Raw genomic sequence first — 25176 nt, forward strand, 5'->3', positions numbered from 1 at the left:
CCAGAAAGAAAAGTATTTCTAGAAACTAATTATTTGACTTAACCTGGATTAGTCTATAATCTATTTCACACAGGAAAAAAAGCAACAACAGAAACACAAACATTTTTAGGAAAAACTTGGTAAATTAGAATAAGCTATAAATTAGATGCTCAACATACATGGATATAATTTTTATTGATGTACTAAATTCAGAATTCATCTTAGAAATGCTTGATTGACTCTTAGAGCCTATAGACTTTCTATCAGAAGTAAATCTATTTAAGAAACACAAAATATCTTATCTCTTAAATCTTAAGAAATTCAGAAAATGAAACAATAGATTCATATAAACAATTACCTTATGTTACAAACCACCTTCTTTCTGTTCACAATAATTCTTGTCATAAAGCACAGAATGCTGACACAGGGGACAGACAGCTCAACGCCAATAAGCTTATTTCTCTTCTGGATGCTGAGTGTGCTTTCCAGCTATTTATTTGAAGTGGCTGAAGAAAGAAAAAAATGGACATTAGAACTGTTGTATATGTGTATATGTGGAGTTTGAAGTCTATAACATATAAAGTATTATTTAATAAAACTGTTTAATTATATAGTAACTTGCAGTTAGGCAGTTAGGCTTATTGCAATTATATTAAGGCTACATATACTATTTTTAAAGCAGATGAAACAGTATCAGCTATTTAAATGGAAATAGAAAATATGAGGTATGGTGTGCTTAATAGTTGAAAAGGTCAGATGAGTCAGTCTTAATATCATAGAATTCACAAATGCCTTAGACGACTAACACAAAATCCAAGAAGAAACAAGTAAGTGTAAAAATACTATTACTGAATTTATTAATTTCTGATAGAAAATAATTTAAAATGAGTGAATTATTTTTAAAAATATTTTCTCTAACATCTACTATGTTATTTTCTTTTGGGGCAAGGTAAGACAGTAGTGATTAAGTATTTTTATTACTTAAAAATACTCGCTTTGCTGGGTGCTGGTAGTTCACACCTGTAATTCTTGCTGCTCAGAGGGCTGAGATTTGAGGATCAGTTTGAAGCTAGCCCAGACAGAATAAGTCTGTGAGACTTTTGCCTCCAATGAACTGCCCCTCACCGCCCCCCTGCAAAAGAGCTATCCTTAATTTAAAAAAAAAAAAGACAAGGACAGCATCCAGCCTTAGGACAACACACACAAACAAAAATTGCTTTAAAACTTTTATGTTAAACATTTTAACTATATATACACACAAAATCTTAATCCAACCTGTCAACATAATGTATTTTTCATATAATGTAAACATTGTTAATTACCATAGTGATCATAAATGACCTTAACCTTCTCCTGTTTACCTATATTTTCCAACTTTTATGAACGGTCAAAATGTAAGCTGTTTATTTATTTGTTTAAGAAGTAATGTATATTCACCAAATGACCCAAACAGTGACACCTGACAAATTAAACAACAACCAAGAGGATGGGGCATGTGCAACTAGGCATCCCTAATTGTTCATCTCACAATGGGGGAGGAGGAGGAGATAATTATTTTCTTCATCTGACAAACAGAAAATGTCTTTTCTAAGCATCACAAACATGGTAGATTCCTCTATCCTATGAAGTGTTAGGAGAGGATTGGTTAAGACCAAAATTAGACTAAAATGCTAGTGGTAAAGAATCAAAGAAACTTTCTATTATGAGAAGCTCCCCATCTCCAAAAAGCATTTGTTCAGCTGAGACAGTATGACTTCCAAAGTATGTGGTGGTAAATAAATGAAGGGAGCCAAAGAAAGGAAAAAGGAATCTACAAGCCTCCCAGGAAATAGAAAAGTAAGAAAAACAAGCAAATTATTAATCCAGCAATGGCTTTAAAGTAGCTTAACTTCTGTTAGACAGGCACAGTTAGTAATCAATCAAATATATAGTGACATTTAATTAGCTTGCTCTTAAATAATATTAGGGGCATTCTCTGGTAGTAAATGGCATACACTTGCTACCAAGGCATACTACAGTAACTTCAACCTAATTATAAAATAGTGAAAAATCATACCCTAAGGTGGAATCAATGATTATAATGAGACATGCAAAGTATGAAGGAGCCTGATAAGAGAGAACACAAGTATAATTTGAACTCCACCTCTATACACAAGGACCAGGTCCCTGCCCACCTGAGAATCACCATTTCTCTTATTTGAGGAACCTTTCATACTTATTCCCTACATACTGGCTCTAGTAAGAATTAGAACAAAAAAGTACAAGAAAAATTTAGTTCTGTTTGTGGCTCCTGGCAGACAAAAATGCTTTCATATGCAATCCTCATTTTAATTCATTTCACCAGAAGGTGGAAAGCAGATAAAAGTACAAGCCAGGTGCTTTGGGGTTGCAACAGTCCAACAGTAAAGCACCTGACCACCCCAATGAGACCTAGATCTCAATCCTTACCACTGTACAACAACAAAAACCCTTTGACTTAGAGAACAATTTTAAAGCCAAGGTCAAAATGTACTACACAAGGTAAATATTTTTAACTAAATATAATTTCTATAGGTAAATTTTATTTACACACTCTGAAGCTGTCTTTTAATGTACATGAAGTGTCTGACTTGCTTACAAATTTATCATTCCAAACTTTCTACACACGCGCGCACACACACGTACAGGGGGTTTGAACTCAGGGCCTGAGCACTGTCCCTGAACTACTTTGCTTGAGGCTAGTGCTCTACCACCTGAGCCACAGCTCCACCTTTTTTAAAAAAACAAAAAACAAGGAAAGTGTCTCAGTATGCCTCAATATGAGAATACACAGCTAGATGCTCTGATATAAAGCTTAAATTGCCTACATTAAAACTAACAAGATTCTCTAAAAGTTACTTTCCTCACCAAAACCAGCAGGCATCTTCCTCTTATGTGAGCACTGCATAAGAGTAAAAAAAAAACAAAACAAAAACTTCATTTCTACTATGCCCTTAAACTTGCTTCTGACCCCAGGTATGAAGAAAAAATAAATTCACTAAACTCAACAATCACCACAGAAAACACCTGTGGCTTAGCAAACAATTCTACAACTAAGTCCTCAAATTCAATTCAGTTCTGACACTAGCTGAGAATAGCTGAAGGCACAGTTACTCAGGACTGACCACGGCCCTGTACCTTTGCACTATAGGTGCCAATTGAAAACCAAGGGTTGTTTTGCTTATGCTTCTGATTGTGGCTATAAACTAGGGTCATCATCATTTCTTTCTTAGATTCAACAAATTTATTGGGCCACTAACAGAGCTCAAGGAACTCACATCTCTAGGTTTACATAAAGGACACCAGATGGAAGCATGCACAGAATGAAGCATAGAGGAAGTAGTGTTGACCAACCAAGCTCTCTAGGAACTTCCTAGAGATGGTCAGCTATCAAAAAGCTCTCCCTACCTGTCCTTTAGGTTACTATGGAAGCCTCACTACATAGGGGTGAGTGGTTAAATCACACCCCAGATCAAGCTTCAGCTGCATTCCCTAGGAGTTAGAGGTTGGGGCTGAAAGTCCCAGTCCTTGGATTCCCCCCACGGACTAGCTACTATTCTAAAACTACCTAGTATCTGCAGGCCACCAGGCAATTCATTAGTATACCAAAAACATACTTACCAATTTGAAGGATTTTAGCAACTGTGAAAGAAACTGGGAGCAAAGCCTACAGAGAGCACTGCACCTCAAAATTAAGGTTTCAGTCAGCCTCCCCAGTTGTTCTAGTCTTGGTCATTAATTTTTCTGCCTTTAGCTCATTGAGAGAACAGCCTCAAGGGCCTGTATGATCATCAGAAGTCAATCTGTCCTCTTGAACTCATCCTTGCAAAGCCTTCTGACAAATTATGACACAATAACAAAGCCCTTATCAGATGCCAATACCTGGCTCCTGGAGTTCCCAAACTCTAGAACTATGAGAAATAAAAATCACTTCTCAAATTAAGAAAAGGGGTTTCAGGGACTGAAGCACAGCTCAGTGGTAGAGCCTTCACCTAGCATGCAACCATACTGGTTGACCCCAGGAAAAAGGAAAAAAAGAGTCAATAGAGAAAAGACTAATTTCTATTGTGATAATTTCAGAAAGTTTTGTTGAAGTATATGGATTCAGAAATGATACTTAGTAACTCAACAGCTCTGTTCAGGAGACTAGGAACCACAGCTTCAAAAATACAAAGAATTTAAAAAGTGGGGCTGGGAAGGTGGCTCAGTGTAGAGTGTTTGCCTTGCATTCATGAGGCCCTGGGTTCGATCCCTCAGCACCACATCATCACAAAAAGCCAAAAGTGGCACTGTGGCTCAAGCGGTAGAGTACTAGCCTTGAGCTGAAGCGCTGAGAGACAGTGCCTAGGCTGAGAGACAGTGCTGGTTGCACAACAACCAGCAAAAAAAAGTATTTAAAAAAAGAGAATAGGTATGCACACCATATGATTGTGTAAGCATGAGATAGGTCTGAGAGAGGGACTGCTGTACAGACAGAAGAGGAGAGATGGTCAAGAAAGGATGTGGTTATATCTACTTCTTAAGACAAGATAGCTATCAGTGGGGGTTTTGTACAAACAAAAAAATTTCCTCATAATTCCCATAATATTCCCTATATTCCTTTAATTCAGAGTTTCAGTCATATATAAGAATTTCTGATAGCTCCAAATCAGTGCATAAACTGCAATCTGTTGAGACATAAGATTTCCTTATACTTACATCTAAAAGGAATAGATCTAGTGAAATAATTTTAATAGGGAACATTTACTAAGCACTCACTATGTGTAACTATGTGTAAGCCATGGTATTAATGTGATATGTGGGTATTAATAGATGTAATCCTCATGATAACTCTGAGTTAGGTATCATTCCTACCTTCCTCTTCATTTTTCAGATAAGGAAACTGAAAATAAGTAACATTAGGTAACTGACGGAAATTTCTGTTAACATCAGGAGACTAATTTCTAGAAGAAAAATCTACATTGTTATTTATGTAAGAGCCCAAATACTTAGATGGACTTACACTCTCACAGGAATTTCATGTAATTTTGTATTTTTTCTTTTTGATTTTTGCTGTGATAAAATGAAGCCTCTGAAATTGACATCTCTTGATAACCACAAAATTCAAATAAGTATGCTTCTGTGTTCAGCTATGAAAATCATTTTGAAGGAGCATAAAACTAAGAAACAGCTCAAATTTTGAGCTGTCAATCAATCTTTCCAAAAGCTTCTTGGAAAACTTATATTTGCCAAGGGGCACAAAATATTTATAAGGATCTGAATGCAAGCTGCTTATAAAGGTCTGCACAGAAATGTTTTAGCCAGGTTTAAGGCTTTCCTTCCTTTATGTCTTACAGACTCAGATATCAAAAGAAGGCTTTATGCTTCTTCACTGGAACCATGCCCTCATCTAAGCACCCACTATTACCATGTAACATAATTTCTCAAGATCTGGAATTCCACCTGGTTTTGGTTTATATGTGGAAATAACTGAATCTAACTGCCTCTACCCCTACCTACTCACATCCTCAATGCAATCTAAACTTCAGTTCACTTAAGTTAAAGAAAATAAAATTATGTTCTAGCCAAGAAAAGGCCAATTAACAATCTGTAAAGAATTCATTAGGAAAGAATGAAGAGATTGTACAACATATAACAAATCAGGAGGGTATCATCTTCAGTAACTATATTACTTTCTTTTCAGCAAACTATTTTAATGTAAAGGACTTCAAGAGTTCCAGCAAAATGCATATTTAACCATTTATGACAGGCCTTACTATGTGGCCTAGGCTTGCAATCTTCCTCAGGTATAGGTCACTACTCCCAGATATTTAACATAGCTTTCAAGGTTCATCCATGTTATAGCATACATCAAATGTTTCTATTCCTTTTTTTTTTGGTCCAGTTGTGGGGCCTGAACTCTGGGCCTGAGCGCTGTCCCTCAGCTCTTCAGCTCAAGGCTAGTGCTCTACCACTTGAGCCACAGCGCCACTTCTGGCTTTTTTTCTTTTTGCTTATGTGGTGCTGAGGAATTGAACCCAGGGGCCTCATGCATGCAAGGCAAGCACTCTACCACTGATCCACCTTCCCAGCCCTCCATTCCTTTTTTCAAAAAGAGTTATTTTTTTGAAATTTAAAATTTTTGCAGTACTGGAAATTGAACCTAGGATCTCACACATGCTAAACAAGAAGCCTGACACTGGATTTAAGATGCAAGACTTAGCTATCTAAGTATTTAAATGTGCAGGTTTGGGTTCAGAATGGCAGTAAATATTTCCAAAACAATACAACAATCCTGGTCTGGGAAGGTGGCTCAGTGGGAGAGTGCTTGCTTCTCATGTATGAGGCCCTAGGTTCGATTCCTCAACACCACATAAGCAGAAAAAGCTGGAAGTGGTGCTATGGCTCAAGCAGTAGAGTGCTAGCCTTGAGCTGAAGAGCTTAGGGACAGCATCCAGGCTCAGAGTTCAAGCTCCACAACCCCCCCCCAAAAAAAACAAAAACAAAAAAACAACTTAAAAAAATCCTGACACTTTTTTGGTTGCTGTTTCCAGGGAGACAATCTAGATGAGGGAAATCTAAGAGTAAGACAGAATTTATTTTTAAAAAGCACTTTATCTTGTTTCCCCTCTCAACTAGCATGGTCTATGGCATGCACCCTAACAGGTACATAAAGTAAGCCATAGAAAATTTGGAACTCATTCAACAAATATTTGTTGACTACATGCTGTGTGCCAGGCACTGTGGAGTTTTACTTTGGTGAGTTAGATTATCAGTCCTTGCCTTCAGAGATTAGTTAAGTACAAAGACATTAGTTAGCCAGTGTTACAAACAGGTAGATAAAGTAAGGCATATCTTTAAATTTTCCAATAGCTACATTTTATTAAAGAAACATAATACTAATTATATCAATGCATTTAACCCATTATTATTGACTTATATAATGTCTTACTCTTTTTTTTTTCCATACCAGGTCTCTGAAATCCAATGTGTACTTCACATTTACATCACATCTCAGTTGGGACTGGTCACATTTCAAATGCTTGATAACCAGGAAGGGTTCTAGACAGCACCAACAGAGATATGCCAATGAGGATACAAAGAATGTGTACTGGTAATAGATTTTCATCAAAGACATTAAAATCTAACTAGTGATTAACCACTAGACAATGAAAAGTATATGTGCTATAGAAAAAAATAAACATAATTAGAATTAGTAAGGGAAGTCTTAAGCAATACTAATAAGATACTATACTAGGTGAACAAGTATGTACAGAATTCTTTCAGCTGCAAGACAGAAAACCTGACTGAAACTGGCTTGAAGTAAGAGGTGTGGCTGAATGGTGACTCTCCCAACTGCATTCTCAGGCTGCTTGCAGTGAATGTCTACAGCAGTTTTAGGGTGCAGAGTCATATCCCTCACTCAGCTTCCACAATATTGCCAATAAAAGCCTAAGAATCACATCTTCCTGTCTCTGATGGGGTGGGTCACATAACCATTCTGAAACTAATCAGGGTAACAAGGGATGTGTGATGATTTAATGGGTTACTTCCAGAACAAGGCACTGATTTAACTTCCCCAGACATACAAGGATTCAAGTAGAGAAAAGACATACCTTAAAAAAGAAAATCCAAGACTCTGACTGGTAAGTACCCCCAAAGTGTCTACTATTTGAACACTCTAAAAGTCGAACAGTATCATGATCATCATCTACAGTATCTTCTTGATCCCAAGTCCTCAGACATAAATCTATAGATTTCCCTAATGTTACTCTGTATTAGAAGTGTCCATTCAGTGGTTACACATATGGCCAACATCTACGTACCTGGTATTACCTTACTGCATTACTTTCTTACTCCAACAACCTGGAAGTTTAAAATTCATTGCCAATGATTTAACTATTCCCTCAAAATTCTATTCTCCACTATTGCCACATTGCTAGTCATCACACTAATTGCTTTATACGCTTTACTTGATTTAGTCATTCCAACAAATCCCATAAAAGTCACCACTGCCCTTTTACAGATGAGGAAAACGAGGTTCAGGGAGGTTAAACACTAGGCTGAAAGTGACGAAATAGAATTCAAAACCTGGTCCATCCAATTCTAAAGTCTATGTTCAGTGATACCTGAAATTGTTTTCTTCTTGTTCCTCATCATTAAAGAAAATCTTTAGCATCATAGAAGCAACATGTAACATGATCCCAGCAAACCCATATGATTTCTAACAGTCCATTTGAAGAGAAAAACTGTAACAACAGTCCTAAAGACTTCTCAAATAAATAACTAGCAGGAGAGATAAATTCTCAGACAGAACAAGTTCAAATAGGAAATCATAATAAACATCAGAGAAGCAAAGGGAAACAAAGTTTATAAAATCCTTCATGAACAAACAGATCATTAACATCTCCACTATTATTTTCCTAACAACTCTGTATGAATGTTTTCAAACACACAGCAAAGTTCACTATCTTTACAGCAAACATATCTTACAGGTCTACTACGTCTATTTTATTATACTTGCTGTATCACAATATCTACCCATTTTTAAAATCATTTTCTGCACTTCAATTTAAACAAGTTAGCATACTTCTCTTTAAATGCTACAGCATGCAGTCATTAACTGAAGTTCTGCATTTTCACTTCTGGTACAAAAATACTGCAGTCTTAAGCATACACTCACTAGGCTTTTAATAAATGCATATAACTACAGATCACTCTATTAAGGGATGTAGAAAATAATCATTACTTATGGCGCTTTCTAGTTCTCTCTACCTCGAGAGGCAACCACTGCTCTGGTATTGTTTTTTTTTTTGTAGATGAGTTTCACCCATTCTATAGTACCAACTAGATGGTAATATAGAACATGTATATTTTGGGGTAAGTCTTCTTTCACTCAGCATGCTTTTGAAATTCACTTATGTTGTGGTATGTATCAATAGGCTTCCTTTCCATTGCTCAGCAGTATCCAGTGTATTCTGCTCCTTCTTATGGATAACTGGATTGTTAGCAATTGGCAATTATGAACAAAACTCTCTCTGAGCCTAAGTTTTCAGTTCTCTTTGATATGTACCTCAAAGTGAAAAGACTGAGTTAGAGGTAGATATCTACTTAGTTTCAGAAGCAATTGGTAGACCTCTCCCAAAGTGGTTGTACTATTCTGTATACCCAGCAAGACTGTATAAGCTCTGGTTGCTCCATATCTTGCCAACAGTTGATATTATCAAAAGTCCTAAAAAGATTATATGAACAAGAATAACTGAGTTATATGAAATATAAAATAGGGGCTGGGAAGGTGACTCAGTGGTAGAGCGCTTGCCTTGCATGCATGAGGCTCTGGGTTCGATTCCTCAGCACCACATAAGCAAAAAGAAAAAAGCCGGAAGTGGCGCTATGGCTCAAGTGGTAGAACGCTAGCCTTGAGCTAAAGAGCTGAGGGACAGCACCCAGGCCAAGAGGTCAGGCCCCATGACCGGAACCAAAAAAAAAAAAGAAATATAAAATAATCTTAAATTATAAGGGCCAGTTATAGTGGATCATACTTGTAATCCTAGTTACTCAGGAGGTGGAGATAGAAGGATCACAGTTTCAGGCCAGCCTAGGCAAAAAAAGATAGTGAGACTCCATCTCAAAACAACCCCGGGCATGGTGGTACACATGTAATCATAGCAACAGGGTCGGTGTAGGTAGGAGTATCATGGCCTGAAGCCAGCAATGGGCAAAAGTTGAGGCCCTCTCTGAAAAATAAAAGCAAAAGGACCAGAGATGTGGTTCACACGGTAGAGTGCTAGACTAGCAAGAAAAGTACCAACTTCACACCCCACAAAAAAAAAAAGAGAAATTATAGTGTCATGAATAATTTTTTGTTACCTACTTGCCAGTCTGGCGCTCTACCAATGAGCCATGTCTTTAGCCTTGTTTTTGGCCAGTTATTTTCAGGACAGGTTCTCATTTTCTTCTTGGGTTCATTTACTTTAGGTATATGCCACTGCATTTAGCTTTCTTCTGTGGCAATGACTTGTGAACTTTTCTACCTGGGCTGGCCTGGAACCAAAATTCTCCATGCACCATTGAACCCAACTATTGATTGAGAAAGAGGTCAAATAAACTTTTCTGTCTGGGCAGGTCTCCAACAGCAATGATTCTCAGTCTCCCAAGCAGCTAGGATTATAGGCATAAGCCACTAGTGCTTGGCTGTGATGTTACAAATTTTCATACATAATATTTATACAAACTTTTTTTTTTCTTTTGTTGGTCATGGGGCTTGAACTCTGGGCCTGGGTGCTGTCTCTCAGCTATTCAGCTCAAGGCAAGCACTCTACTGCTTGAGTCACAGCACTACTTCCAGTTTTCTAGTGGTTTATTGGAGATAAGTCTCACGGACTTTCCTGCCTGGGCTGGCTTTGAACCTTATCTTCAGATCTCAGCCTCCTGAGTAGCTAGGATTACAGGCGTGAGCAACCAGCACCCAGCAAAAACTTTTTTTTTTGTCTGTCATGGGGCTTGAACTCAGGGCCTGGAGGCTGTCCTTGAGCTTTTGAGCTTAAGACTATCCCTCTACCACTTTCAGCCATTTTACCACTTCCACAAACTTTTTTTTTCATTTTCCAAAAACCCCATAATTGAAACTATACTTTCATTTATTAGCTCATGAAATAATAATGCTGTCATCTAGCAGCACTGTTTCTTGGGAAACTGGTGGAGATAACTTCTTTTTTTCATCTCTTAGGACTTAATACATCAACAATTTATGACTCAATCCATAATTTAGATCAATGACTGAGCATCTGTTGAATAGAATACTGTCAGCTCTCTTTAAAATTTAATTCCTGTTAATTCTTACATTGAAAGACTTTGTTACCATTCCCAACTTAACTGTCTAATGTCATTAAGTTCTGGGGGAACAAGACTTGAACCTACCCTTAAAAATAAAACCAAATGTATTTTGCTACAAGTAAACATTTCGAATTAGTTCACACAAGTAGCAAATTGTCCAAGAAATAACAGCAACTCATTCCTTGATATATTATGATTATTTTCAATAGAATATGGTTATGTAATCAGTGTCATTATAGAACTCAGGGTGTGCCTATCCAAATTAGTGAACTTACTATCTGCTGATGACAAAGAAATAGTACCTATAGCAACCCAGAATTCTGTTATATGTTACTTGCTCATAATATGTCAGTGGGCAGTCAGTCCCTATATAGCTACTCTTTGCTTTTCTACCACATAAATGGCAACAAAGCAACTAATGTTACTATGACTTTACAATGATATGATTTAATTCAGTGAAGAAACTGCCTAGTTAATGCATCCCTTCCCACAAGAGTAGATATCCAACTGTTGTTTTAATGCCTACATCTTAAGAGTACCAGTTCACAAAGCAAACCTGTTTTCTGCACATATTCTGAAATAATTCCTTTAATTAAAAAATACATACTTGTAAGCCAATTACTTGGAAAGTGGAGATTTAGTAGATCTCAATTTGAGATGAGTCTGGGAAAATGCCTGTTTCTGCCCAGTGCTGGGTGTTGAACCTAAGGCTTCCTGCATGCCAGGCAAATCCTTTACCACTTGAGCTATACTCCTGGTCTAAAGATAAAAGTTTGGGGTGTTTTTTTTTGGCTGTACTGGGGTTTGGACTCATGGTCTTATACTTGCCAAGCAGTATTCTAACACTCGAACCACTGTAATAATCTATGAACTGTTTTTTCAACTTGAGTCTCTTTGTCTTTGATATCATGTTCTGGGTAATAGTTGGACCCATAATAACTACAAGAGCTATGTACATATGTAGTAATGAGAAAAATAAGTATTTCTGTAAGCAAAAGCTTTACTGGGTAAGTTGAGGCACATTCCAAGAAGTAAGGTTAAGCAAAAGAAACAGAGGTTAATGAGAATGAGGGATTCATGGAACTCCTTTGACACTAAAAAGAGCATTATAAATTTTACTCATGAGATGCTGTGGTTCACAAGTGAAATCCCAGCTACTTGGAATTCAGAAATTGGGAATAGTCATGGTTTGGGGCCAGCCAAGGCAAAAAGTTAGTGAGAATTCTTCTCAACAAGTAAGTCAGGCATTGTGATACATACTTGGAATTCAGAAATTAGGAATAGTCATGGTAGGTAGGATCATAAGGATTATAAGGTTAAGCCAAGGTAGAAATACAAGCCAGAAAAATAGCTAAAGTAAAAAGGAGTGGAGTCATGTTTCAGGTGGTATAATAATGCCTGTATAGCAAGCACAGAATCCTGAGTTCAAATCACAATACAACCAAAAGATTTCACTCATAAATTTTACTGTAGATAATGAAGATTTCCTTTGAAATCCATCTATGAGTATCTACTACTAACTGTTCTAATTAGATTACTTATGTAATATAAAAAATTAAAAAATTCCAAAAACCATTATTTCAAAAAAAACATTAGAGAATGATAAAGAGAATGAGTACATTGTGTACATACATAGAAATGTCACAGTGAAACCTCCTTTGTGCAACTAATGTATGCTAATAAAAAATTAAGCAACTCCATCTTGATTTATTAAAAAAGTTCAATCATTTTGTCTGTAATCGTATCCAGCAAAGAAAGCCTTTTTATGTAATTCAAGAGACAAACACCTTTTTTAAAAAGTAGTAGGTTACATGAGATCAGGAAACTAAAATGAGACAAGCTAAATTTCAAAAGGACTAGGAAATTAAAACTACTTTGAAGCTAATTTAAAAATAAATGTATTTTTAAAAATCTATAGATAGGCGGGGCAATGGTGGCTCACGCCTGTAATCCTAGCTACTCAAGAAGCTGAGATCTGAGGATCATGGTCCAAAGCCAGGTCTGGCAAGAAAGTCCGTAAGACTCTTATCTCCAAATAACCACCAAAAAAAACGGAAAGGCACTATGGCTCAAGTGGTATAACACTTGTCTTTAGCTGAAGAGCTCAGGGATAGTGAGCAGGCCCTGAGTTCATGCCCCACGACCAACAAAAGGGAAAAAAATCTATACAGATGGACACAATATTTTATAAACAAAATATGCCTGTCAGGATATATAAATTTCTAATAGTAGTCACTCTGGAGGAATTATGGAAAGCTGGAGAGTGTGGGGTTGAAGGTCTTAAGTATTTATTTGCATAGCTTGACTGTTATGTGGATGGGAACATACTGTGGTAGGCATAAAGGAGTATGTTCAAGAGGAAATAAAAGTAGAATGTGAAAAGCAGCTGAACTTGGTTCATATATATAGTATATAATATTATATATCATATATATATGACAAAAAAGAAATTACAGCTGGCAAAGGTAGCTCACACCTGTAATCCTCAGAGAACTGAGAATCCCAGTTAGAAGCTAAAAGGAAGATAAGTCTGTGAGACACTTACCTTCAATTAACCACTAAAAAGTCAGAAGTGGAGCTGTAGTTCAAGTGTTAAGTGCTAGACTGCCAGCCTTGAGTAGAAAAGAGCTAAACAACAGTGCCCAGACCCTGAGATTCAAGCAAAGTACTAGTACAAGAAGAAAAAAGAGAAAGAGAAAGAGGAAGAGAAAGAGAAAGGGAGAAGGAAAGAAAGAAAGAGAAGGAGAAAGAGAAGGGGAGGGAGGGAGGGAGGGAAGGAAGGAAGGAAGGAAGGAAGGAAGGAAGGAAGGAAGGGGAGAGAAAAGAAAAAGCAAAACAAAGCAAACAAGATGCCTGAATAAAAAGTAAAAACAATTTTATGGGGCAGTAAAAACATAGTATATCCAAGATCAGTTTTTCTTTATTGCTCCATCTGTGTTTTAAAGATGGATAAACCACACTCCTAAATATCAAGTATCAGAGTTATCCGCAAAGTTACTTCATACTCAAAAAATGGGAGAAATGCAGCTATTACCACATTTAAGAACATTTTTGTAAGGCACACAACGTTTATACCAATTTTATTCAAAATCATTGAGATGACACATTTCTAAGTCATTCAGTAAACAACTATAATCACACCAGTACAGATATAGACAAATTTGTGTTTTCTTAAATTTACTTCTGTCATTGCTGCTTAAGGGAAATCTACTATCACATTCTTTGTTTCTAAAAATGTACCACTACGTCAGCTGATGAGTCATGGGGCTCATTCCAAATTCTTATGTACCAAAGAAAGCAGGGCACGAGTCGTACACATCAATTGTAAAGATAGTCTAATAAGCTAAGTTACAAATTAGGTTTTTCATGTGGTGACATAGATGAGTTTTTTAAGATGTGAGAAACATCAGAACAAACTGCAAATTCCACAAGGATTGCATACATCTATGCTTCTATCATGCTGTATTATGAATAAACAATTTAAGAGCTGCCTAGTAGACTATTTTACTTTCTTGCAGCACAAAATTATTCTCTATTAACTAGAAAGATTTAATTTGTTCTTACTCCAGAACACAGGAATGTAAAGTACTGTTGAGATACTGACAGATGAAAACTCAAGTTTGTATAGACTACACATATGCTCAGTTTCATGAAAAGCCAAACTATGTGAAAAATGATTTTCCCAGATGACTTGCTTTCCCTCTTAATTCCTTCCGATTTAGTTCTTATTTAATTCACTGAGTAGGAAAACTCCAAGAAGGTAGACAAGGGAAAGATGGCATTGTTGGGGCTGGGGGCTATGCTCAGTGGTTAGAATACTAGCCTAGCATGTGCAAGGCTTTGGTTCGATCCCTAGCACTTCTTTGTTGGTACTGAAAAAAAAATTTCCTGGCAAAAAAGCAAACCAATAAGCTAAAGGAAGTTTGGAGACCAGCTATATGTTTCAGTCACTTAGTGTAACGTATCTAGCCTATTCAGATCTAACCATATCTTGTTATTTTCTTCCTAACATTTGTCATTGCCTATTTCATGAATTTGCTTTCTGTTTTTTTTTATAATAACACATGCTCCTTTCCCCAATATGTAATTTCAATAACAGGACTCCCACTTATTTTACTCATTGCTTACTAGAGCATGGTGCATTACAGGACTTCAAAAATATTCAATGGTGGAAGAAAAAATATAATCATAGATTTAACTATTGGGATTTGCACACCTGTAAAACTTGTTTTCATGAACAATTATCCTTTATCTATAGTTTATAATAATAAACTTTCATCTTACCTTACCATACATCTATGCTTCTATCATGCTGTATTATGAATAAACAATTTAAGAGCTGCCTAGTAGACTATTTTACTTTCTTGCAGCACAAAATGTGATTTATACTACAGGCAATCCCAAACTATAGAAAAGGAAACCTTGACACGCTGTCATATTTAGAAGACTAAAACCAAAATGAAGAACTTTAAAATAAGTGTTTTATAAGGAAAAAAAGTTAATCTAATAAGCAGTTAAAAGAACTTGAAAGTTGACTGTGATGTTTAAGAGTATTCCATTTTGCCATTTGCATTAGCTGCTTTTCACTGCTGTAATGAAATACCCATGGTAAGCTACTTTTATAGAGAAAGGAGTTAAGAGTTCCGGAAATTCATGAGTATCATGGAGAATGGCAGTACACCAAAGAGGGTAAGATGTATCTTGAAACAGGAAGTTGAAGATACTATAATTTGCTGTCTTCAGAACTCAATCTAGGAGACCAACAATCCCTCTCCAACTGACCTAAAGATTTCCCATTAGGCCTTACCTCATAAAGGTCCACCCATCTCTTGTTTCTACTACATTAGAGACCAATCTCCCAATCTATGAGCTCTTCAATGGTACATTCAAACCACATCAAAACCACAGTACCATTATTGGGTATTCAGTAAAATAGATCCATTAAATCTTTTGCAAAAATTCAAATTAATAGAATAAATCCTGAAAGGATTCTTTTTTTTTTTTTTTGGTCCAGTCGTGGGGCTTGAACTCTGGGCCTGGGTGCTATCCCTCAGCTCTTCAGCTCAAGACTAGCGCTCTACCACTTGAGCCACAGTGCCACTTCTGGCTTTTTTTCTTTTTGTTTATGTGGTGCTGGGAAATCGAATCCAGGGCCTCAGGCATGCAAGGCAAGCGCTCTACCACTGAGCCACCTTCCCAGACCCCTGAAAGGATTCTTAATATTTTTATATTCCTTCACAGATAGAAAGTCATTCCAACATGTTAATATAATGTATATTCCTGGAAAAAGAACAGGCGAAGAATCTCAGAATAATCTTGTCTATTTGTAACAAAATTGATACTATTTAAGTATCAATTAATGTACCTCATTTATAATAAAAGCACAAAGCCTAAAATTAGAGAAATTAATGGAGTTAATAAATATTTCATATGTGAATTAATTGCCAGAGATACTTTTGAAATCTATTATGTAGCACTCACAGATAGTCATAAAAGGCAAACACTATAAATATTGACCAAAGGGGAGCTGGGAAGGTGGCTCACTGGTAGAGCGCTTGCCTTGCATGCATGAGGCCCTGGATTCGATTTCCCAGCACCACATAAACAAAAAGAAAAAAAGCCAGAAGTGGCACTGTGGCTCAAGTGGTAGAGCGCTAGTCTTGAGCTGAAGAGCTGAGGGATAGCACCCAGGCCCAGAGTTCAGGCCCCACGACCAGACCCAAAATAAATACACAAATAAATGAATATTGACTAAAGGCATTATGTTCTTAGAAACAGGACCCAATCACATGCCCTATGCTACCTGACTTTTCCTCACTGATTTTGTTTTAGATTCTGCTAAACCTACACTATTGACTATTTCCACACTAATGTCTCACAATAAGATAAAAAAAACCAGAGTAGAAAATATAATGAAGTACCATTAGTTTGGTCTAGTCCAGTCACAAACATTAAGCCACTTCCCCAAAAAACTATAAATTCAGAACTTTCCCTCGGTACGAAAAATCTTAGAACCATATTTAAAGTATTTGTTTGGACCTTTACTTATTTCATATAACCCCTCCCCCAAATTGACTAAAAATAGCTAGGCGCTGATGGCGCTCACGCCTATAATACTAGCTACTCAGGAGGCTGAGATCTGAGGATCATGGTTCAAAGCCAGCTCAGTAAGAAAAGTCTGTGAGACTCCTTTTTTTTTAAATTGTAAAAATACTGCTACAGTTACATGAGTAGGGTAATGAGTACATTTCCTATCAAGCATTGTTACCTCCTCCCATCCCTTCCCTCCCCACTTCCCTAACTCCTTCCCCCCACACCCCCCACTCCCCAGAGTCCCCCCGCCCAACATTGTAAAGTTCATTTTCAACATAGTGTCCTGTACATCTCATTGGCACAATGGGTCAACCTGCATCCCCATTTAAGCTTTACGTTATATCCCTTCCCCTCCCCAGCTACCAAAATGTATATACAAGATGCAGAACCCTGGAATCAAATACAGTGGAAACAGAGGTTATACTATGGGGGAACATACAAAAGAAACGAAAGAATCACCTAGTGCATTATAAGTACATTAAAAACAATAGCAAGCGTGAGACTCTTATCTTCAATATACTACTAAAAAACCGGAAGTGGCACTGTGGCTCAAGAAGTAGAACGCACACGTTGAGCTGAAGAGCACAGGGAAAGTACCCAAACCCAGAGTTCATGCCCCATGACAGACAAAAAGAAAAAAAAAAAAAAACACAAATGAGACTCCATAGTAAAAACTTTCTACATATCCAAGGACACAGTCAACAATAAAAGGCAACTTAGGAGTGTAAGAAAGTATTTGCAAATCAAATATGTTTACTATCCAGAATACATAATGAACTCCAAAAATTCAAGAACAAATAAATGTATTTTAAAAATAGGTTAAGGACTAGAAAAGGCACTTTTAATACAAAACCATAATCAGATACTTCATTAGCCATTAAAATGGTTAAAATCCCAAAACCAGAAAATAGTAAGTGTTGGTAAAGTTTTAAAGAAGCTGAAGTATTTGTGCACTGTTCATGGGATTGTAAAATGGAAACAGTATAGAAGTTTCATAGAAATTTTAAAAATAGAACTGATATATGATCCAGCAGTTCTGGATATTATATTCACATGGGATATATATGTTTATGTGTGTATATATACATATATATATATATATCCCAAATGAGGTATCTGCATGCTCAAGTTCATAGCAGCCTTATTCACAGAAGCTACATGAAAGCTGCCTAAATGTCTATTGACAGATAAATGGCTAAACAAAATGTAGTATGTAGTACATACAAAGGGATTTTTACACCATAAAAGGAAGGAAATCCTGTCACTAGCTACAACTTGGATAAACCATGTGGTCACTATGCTAAGTAAAACAAGTCAGTCATAACAACAAAGACAAATATGCCAGGAACCAGTAGCTCATGTCTACAATCCTAGCTCATCAGGAGTCTGATATATAAGGATCACATATTGAAGCCAGCCTGGGCAGAAAAATCTATGAGACTCTTATCTCCAAATAGCCACCAAAAGGCTGGAAGTGGAGTTGTGACTCAAATGAGAGAGCTAGCTGTGAACACAAAAGCTCAGGGACAACACCCTGGACCTGAGTTCAAGCCCCAGTATTGCCCCTTCCTAAACAGACAAGTACTGTATCATTCTCTTTTTTGTAAGTTAGCTAAAGCTGTCAAATTCATAGAAACAGAAAGCAAAGGGTGGTTAACAAGAACCGCAGGAAGAGAACAAATTGTATATTGGGATAGTCCACATTTCAAGATGATAAAGTTTTGGGAATCTGTTTTACAACAAGGCTACTGAGAACTCTATACTTGCAAATGGTTAAATCGTAAATCTTGTGGTTTTTACCATAAAAGGAAAAAAATGAAGCAACGTAAAATATGTTTGTTTCTATTATTGTGATAGGATTTCCTTCACTTAAACCTTGAAAATTGGAAAAAGAAACCAGGTGCTGATGGCTTGTGTTGTAATCCTAGCTACTCTGGAGGCTGAGATTTGAGCATTCGTGTTCAAAGTAATCTAATCCCAGGATGAAAGCTCATGATACTCCAATTAATCACACAGAAAGCAGCTCAAAGTAGAACTGTGGTTCAAGTGGTAGAGCACTAACTAGCCTTTAGCAAAAGGCTCAAGGATAGTGCCCAGGCCCTAAGCTGAAGCCTAGGCCTTGCACCAAAGAGGGGAATAGAGTGGGAGGGGGGAAAGGGAGGGAGGGATGGAGGAAAGGAAGGAAAGAAGGAAGGAAGGAAGGAAGGAAGGAAGGGAGGGAGGGAGGGAGGGGGGAAGGGAGGGGGGAAGGGAGGGGGAGGGAGGGAGGGAGAAAGAAAAGAAAAATGAAAAAAGAGAAAGAAAATTGAAAAAAAAAAGGGAATTCAGGGGAAGACGCAGGATTAGTTTTACCAAAGTAATACAGGGGCAGAATAAGGGATCATCTAACAGAGGTGTTACCTACCAAAGAAGCAAAGGTATATTCCAGAGGCTTCAAATCAGATAGTTAATGATCTTAAGCCAAATAATAGATATTAATGCAACAGGGAAAGGAAGATGGCAATCAGTCTCTGAGAAGGAGGGCACTGTGCTATGAGTGTGTACATGAGAGAGCTGGAAGACTGGTCAGGGAACAGGACATAGAAGTTTAAGGATATGTAAATTTCTAATGTGGAAGATTTGGGGAAAACAAAAAGTTTCCAAATAAATACACTGGAATTGAAGATCACTGAAGTGGAGGGGCTAAAGAATTAGCAATCAAGGTTATTAGTCACCCAGCTTTGAATGATTACTTTTCCACTGAATGTCTTTTAAATTCTCTAAGGGCAGAAACTATCTTTTGTGTTCCACACAGCTCATTGTGGATCATATGATACATGTTTAGGAATTTGGTAAATGTAACTAAATTTAAAATCAAAGTTCAAACTCATAAAATTATAGAAAAGTAACCATTAGTCATGATATTTAAAGAAGAGTTAGGTGAAAAGCTCTAATTTATTTTGTTTAATAATTAGAATTGTGATAAAGAATTAATTCTGAGATTTAAATTCCTGATTTGGTAGGAAGAGGAATGTTTCTCAGTCTTTGATTCATAAAACAATACCTAATAGAGCCTTTGAAATACTACAGCAAACTATAATTTTACATAAATTGTAGGTCCTCAAAACAAACTTGGTTATAAACATTGCTTTACAATGGTCAACATTTGGGCACTTTGTTATTTAAAAGAATTCTAAGGCCTGGGAGAATAACTCATGCCCAGCAGGCATGAAACCCTGAGGAGTTCACGCCACAATTATAATAAAAGAATTCTAAGATTATTCTTTGAATTAAAGAAATTAAAAATTCCTTTACCTTACACATCAAATTAATATGCTTTGGGGGGAAATATACACTTATTGTTTGCTAATGTTACTTGCAAACATGCTCTGCCTTTATTCTTCTTTCTCCTATGCATTCTTTGTTATTTTTATCTTTTGGTGCCAGTACTGGGCACCTTAGCTTTTTCATTCAAGAATGGCACTCTACCACTTGAGCCACAGCTCCAATTCTGTCTTTTTGGGGAGATAAGAGTCTAACAGACTTTCCTGCCTAAGTTGGCTTTGAACTGCGATCCTCAGATCTCAGTCTCCTTGGTAGTTTAGGAATACTGGTACAAGTCACCAGCTCCTGGCTTCCTGTGTATTCCAATTTTGAGAAAAAGCAAATTTTCCATCCTATGATGTCTGCACTGAAGGCCTACCAGAGTAACAGTCCACCAGCTGCAGACTAGAAAAACAGAGGTTAAACTGTGCTTAAATCCTATCTTCTCACATCTCAGCTTTCCAGTTATCCTTATCAAGACTTCAGAGACTCTGCCCCGGAATTCTAATAATCCAGAGAGGACACATTTATAGTGCGGCTGTTGTCAGTTTACCTATGAACAAAGTTATATCCCTATATAAGTCTGTTTCTCCTTACTACACCCCCAACTATGGCAGTAAAATGTGAAAAAGAGGAGGGATGGAATTATGCAAATAATTATAGCATCTGGCACTGAAACTGTTGAATCATGATAGCCAACAATTCTGTTATAGGTCCTGTATCTTCTTGTAAGTACAAAGTACTTTAAGCTTCCTCACTGGGTCAATTCTCTTTTTTTCCTCTCTATCCAATGATTATTCTAAAGAGTTGGCCCATATAGGGCCAAAACAGATTAAAGCCAATGGATCTAAGCCATTCATTTATGTGTACATTAATATTTATTTCTCTAAGTTCCTGGCAGTTCTGCAATGAGCAAAACAGATAGGATCTATGCTCTGAGAAGCATATATTCTAAAAAACAGAAAATATGACATTTGCTTCTTTGAAATAACTAACTGGGATGGGGATTTAGCTTGGTAATATAGCACCTGATGAACAGGAACCAAAGCTCTGGGTTCCAGAGTTCTACTCCCAACAATACACACACAATCACAAAAACAGGACAATATATTATTGTAATATCTATCAGAAGCAGGGAAATTTATAATTGATGTACATAATATATCATGGGCATATGCTTTTCTAAAACTCCTTCTAAATAAGTTCTCATTAATCTTGTTGCCTGTTCCCCCCCCCAACCCAACCAACCCAAACTTATGTAACAGATTTTTTTTAAAACTGCTTTCTACTTTTCTGAGAAAAACAAACATATGATAGGAAAGCTAAAGGAAATCTGTTTCACAAAGCTCCCAGGTCCTCTAAGAGGATCCCTGTGCGTGCAGATTGTCTACAACTACAATTCTACACATAAGAGGTACACATATTTTTTTTTTCCAGCTTGCACTGCTTCCTAAATAAAGTTAACCTGTGAAATGATACTTCCGGAAAGTCTCATTTCTAGAAACTTTGCTGGGTTTGGATATAGAAAGGTAGCTTTAGAAACAAGGGGGAAAGTTAAATGGTTTTACATAACAAAATATTTTTAGACTAGGGAGCAGGGGTAGGAAGCAAGAAGAAGAGTGGGAGAAGCCAATCTAGTTACCACCTTTCCTTTTCTCAATAGTTTTCCTCCCCTTCCCCCAATTTTTCCATAGAGTTTACAACACCTCTCTGTACAAAGACTTTACATAAACTCTTTTTCAGAGTCCATTGTTTCCTAACTCCTAAATCCATTCAACAACTGCATCACAGACATCTCAACTATTCATGCAGCACTCCACTGGTTTGGTCCCAAATTGAACTTATTTTCCTTTCTCTGTCTCTAATGACAATTATTTTTAACTATTCCTGACAGCCTCCAACATTCCACTAAGTCACTAATATCATCACCATGAAAGGAACAACTAATATTTATTGAGCACTTGTGACACACCAAGTACTGTGCCAAAGGCATTACATGCGTAATTTCACCTGATCCTTAAACCCTACTAAACAAGTATTATGACTATTTCCTAAATATTAGGGATTCAACAATCTCGTGGTCATAGTCATTCTAAGGGTAAATGAAAGAATTAAAATTTAACCCATTCTGACTCCACAGCCAACTTAACTGGTATACACGCTGCATGTGCTATGCCCCAACATCCCTCTCATTAATCCTTTCTAGTCACTTACTAGTTTAGCTTCCCAATCATAACCTCCTAAATGCCTCATCATCTCTCTTCCCAATGCCTTCACACAGGACAGCACTAAGTCTTTACTATATATCAGGCATTATTCTAAATAATTTATACACTTTCTTCAAGTCTCCAAACCTTATGAGATGAAAAAACCTAAAGAGAAAAGAGGACAAAGACTGTTCAAAGCCAGATAACCTAAATAAGAGATCCTTAAGCACTTCCCCCTACCTGTGACAGCCATCAACTTTGTCTCCCTATCTCCCTTCTGGAACCCCACCATCTTCCAGACTGCTGGAGATACCTTTCTGGAATGTAGATGTTATCGTGACATTCTCCTGCTTAAAATTGGCAGCTCTGTGTCACTTGACTGGCTCAAGTCCAAATGTCTATTCAAAATACTTCATTTTTTTTCCTCTAGTCAGTTCAATAAATATCTGAACACCTACCGAAGGCAAGGCAGAGTGCCATGTGCTCTCATTTGGGTATCAGTAGTCCCTGACTATTTCAGCCCAGACCCTGAGTGCCAGACAAGCCAGATGTAGATCTGGCAGTACCCTAAAGACCTATGCATATAGAATGTACCTGGCAAAATTCCACATCAATCTGAAGAGTGCCTATGTGAGACATTCTCTAACAAAGCCCAGGCAGAAAAACAATCTTTCATGTTCCTACAGCACTTTGAACACAAACTACTTTTAAAGGTAATTAGTAGAATCAGCTTTCGTAAGGGACTCTGAGCAACTAGGGGCAAAAAGTGACCCTGGCACGCAGGAGGCACTTTATGAGTGGCTAAACAGTTAATGAAGCCATTATAAATTTGGTAAGAAGAACTAGATACAGAATAAGAATGTTAATACAGAAGCTGGTTGGCATGCAAGTAATGTCATTCTACTGTGGTTCTAGTGTGGCCTGCATTTTACTCCTGTGGGAAAACTCACATGTGGGACTTGGGGCAGGCTAAAAAGGCAAAAAATGTTATTCCTGGCGCACCAAAGCTTTGACAAGCCAAACAGGACACTAGATCCCCACTTCCTCACTTCCTTCTTTACCTGCCAAAATCCTTTCTCTAAATGTGTAGGGGAGAGGGGAATCAAATCTATCAAAGTAAAAAGAATTAAATTGATCTTCTCAGATCCAACTTCATCAGTGCTGTGTCACAGTACACACAAGAGAAAAATCAAAATCTGTCCTGGGAAGAAGGCCAATTTCCAAGTAAGAACTGCTGCTACAAGAATGTGAAATTTTTAAAGCGAAGGCAGTTCCAATAAGCTAGAGCTCACAACTGTTTGCCTCCAACTGCACTTACCAGGGGCTCCACTTGGTTTCATTTCTCAAGTCCTGTGTTGGTTTTGTTTTGTTTTTTAAAGTCATGCCCATGCCCAGATGTACTTTGGAGCCTAGCAGAAAACAAATGTCTAGATCCATAATATTAAATGTAAGCTGAAGCACACACACACAAAAAATCTTACGTATCACCCACACTCAAATCCTTATCTAAAACGCGTGGCACAAAGCTTTGAAAAGCAGTGATGAATTTCCCGAGTGGTGCTTTGTGTGCAAACGCTTCCAAATCAAGCTCTACATGTTGAAATTTACTCTTGGGAAGATGTCAATCTCTCTCCCACTCTCTTTCAGCCTAGGAAAAAGAATTTTCAGGCAACAGTCTGGGACGATCAGACTGTCTCCCCATCCCTTCCAAAGAGAACAAAATCCAAGGCGAAGGCACCTAGCGCCACTCATTCCTAAATACACACACATATATGCAAAAAGAAATGTTAAAGACACTCATCCCACCGCTCCTCTTCCCTGAAAATCGAACGACGCCAAGATCTGCAACCAGCGGCCGGAACCACTAATACTAACAGCCAGGCCGCCCACCCACCCCACCCCACCCCACCCCGTCCGCCCTCCACGCGCCGACCGGCGGCGGCGGGCACAGGGCGCATGGTAGCGCCGCTTCCAGCCTGGCACCCGGTCCACGCGGCCCCCCGCAGCGGCCCGGGAGAACCAGGCGAACCGGGGAGGTCGGCGGCTCCAGGCGGGCAGCGGCGCCGCTCCGGCCGCCTCCTGGGGCGCGGCGCTGCCCCACACCCCGCCGCCGCCCGCACCTGAGGCGGCTGCCCGCAGCCGGCGAGAGGGCAGCGCGGAGCGGACGGGCAAAGTTACTCACCGGGAAACCGCGGCTGCCCGGGGCGCACACCGCGCACCGTACCGCAGCCCAGGGCCGGCTCCCGCTCTCCGGGACTCGCGGAGGGAGAGCCCAGAGCCAGCCCGGAGGCTCCGCTCTGCCGGGACTCGCCGCCGCCGCCGCCGCCGCCGCCGCGGATTTCCTGGCAAGAAGCAAACTCTGGCCAAGACTTCACTTCTCAACCGCCCCTGCTGCCTTCCCGGGGGCGAGCGCCGGAGCCAAGGGGCCCAACCCGACACGCACCTGGACCAATAGACAGCGACGTAGGGCGGGACAGAGGCGGCTTCGCCTATCTGAGCGCTCAGGGGGCGGGCCGTCACTCCCGAGTTAGAGTGAGCCGACTCCGCCCCTCGCCCCTGCCCTCCCCCACCGCTCTGGGCTGTCCCCGCCGCTCGCCTGATTTCCTTTAGCTGAAGAAGCTCCAGAAGTGTCTACGCACAGCCGCGACCGCCGCGGGGAGGGTGGAACAGCTGTGTGGAGAGGGATGAAGGGGGTTGTGTGTGTGAGGTGGGGGGGGGGAGACAGCTACAGGAGCCTGGGGGTAGAGTAGGGGAGAACAGG

The 25176-nt window shown here is 38.6% G+C and overlaps 1 protein-coding gene across 1 annotated transcript in view; it reads right to left on the reverse strand.

The window, feature by feature from the left end:
- Positions 1 to 24774, reverse strand: part of Lnx2 (ligand of numb-protein X 2) — a 78975-nt gene extending 54201 nt beyond the window's left edge. Inside the window, exons 1-2 of the mRNA XM_013027259.1 lie at positions 24598 to 24774; positions 338 to 485 (exon numbers count right to left, since the gene is read on the reverse strand). The gene's annotated coding sequence lies outside the window, so the exon portion shown is untranslated. The remainder of the gene's footprint in view (positions 1 to 337; positions 486 to 24597) is intronic.
- Positions 24775 to 25176: the final 402 nt, after the last annotated feature.

This window comes from Dipodomys ordii, unplaced genomic scaffold (assembly GCF_000151885.1).
Source record: "Dipodomys ordii isolate 6190 unplaced genomic scaffold, Dord_2.0 Scaffold102, whole genome shotgun sequence".
NCBI lineage: Eukaryota > Metazoa > Chordata > Mammalia > Rodentia > Heteromyidae > Dipodomys > Dipodomys ordii.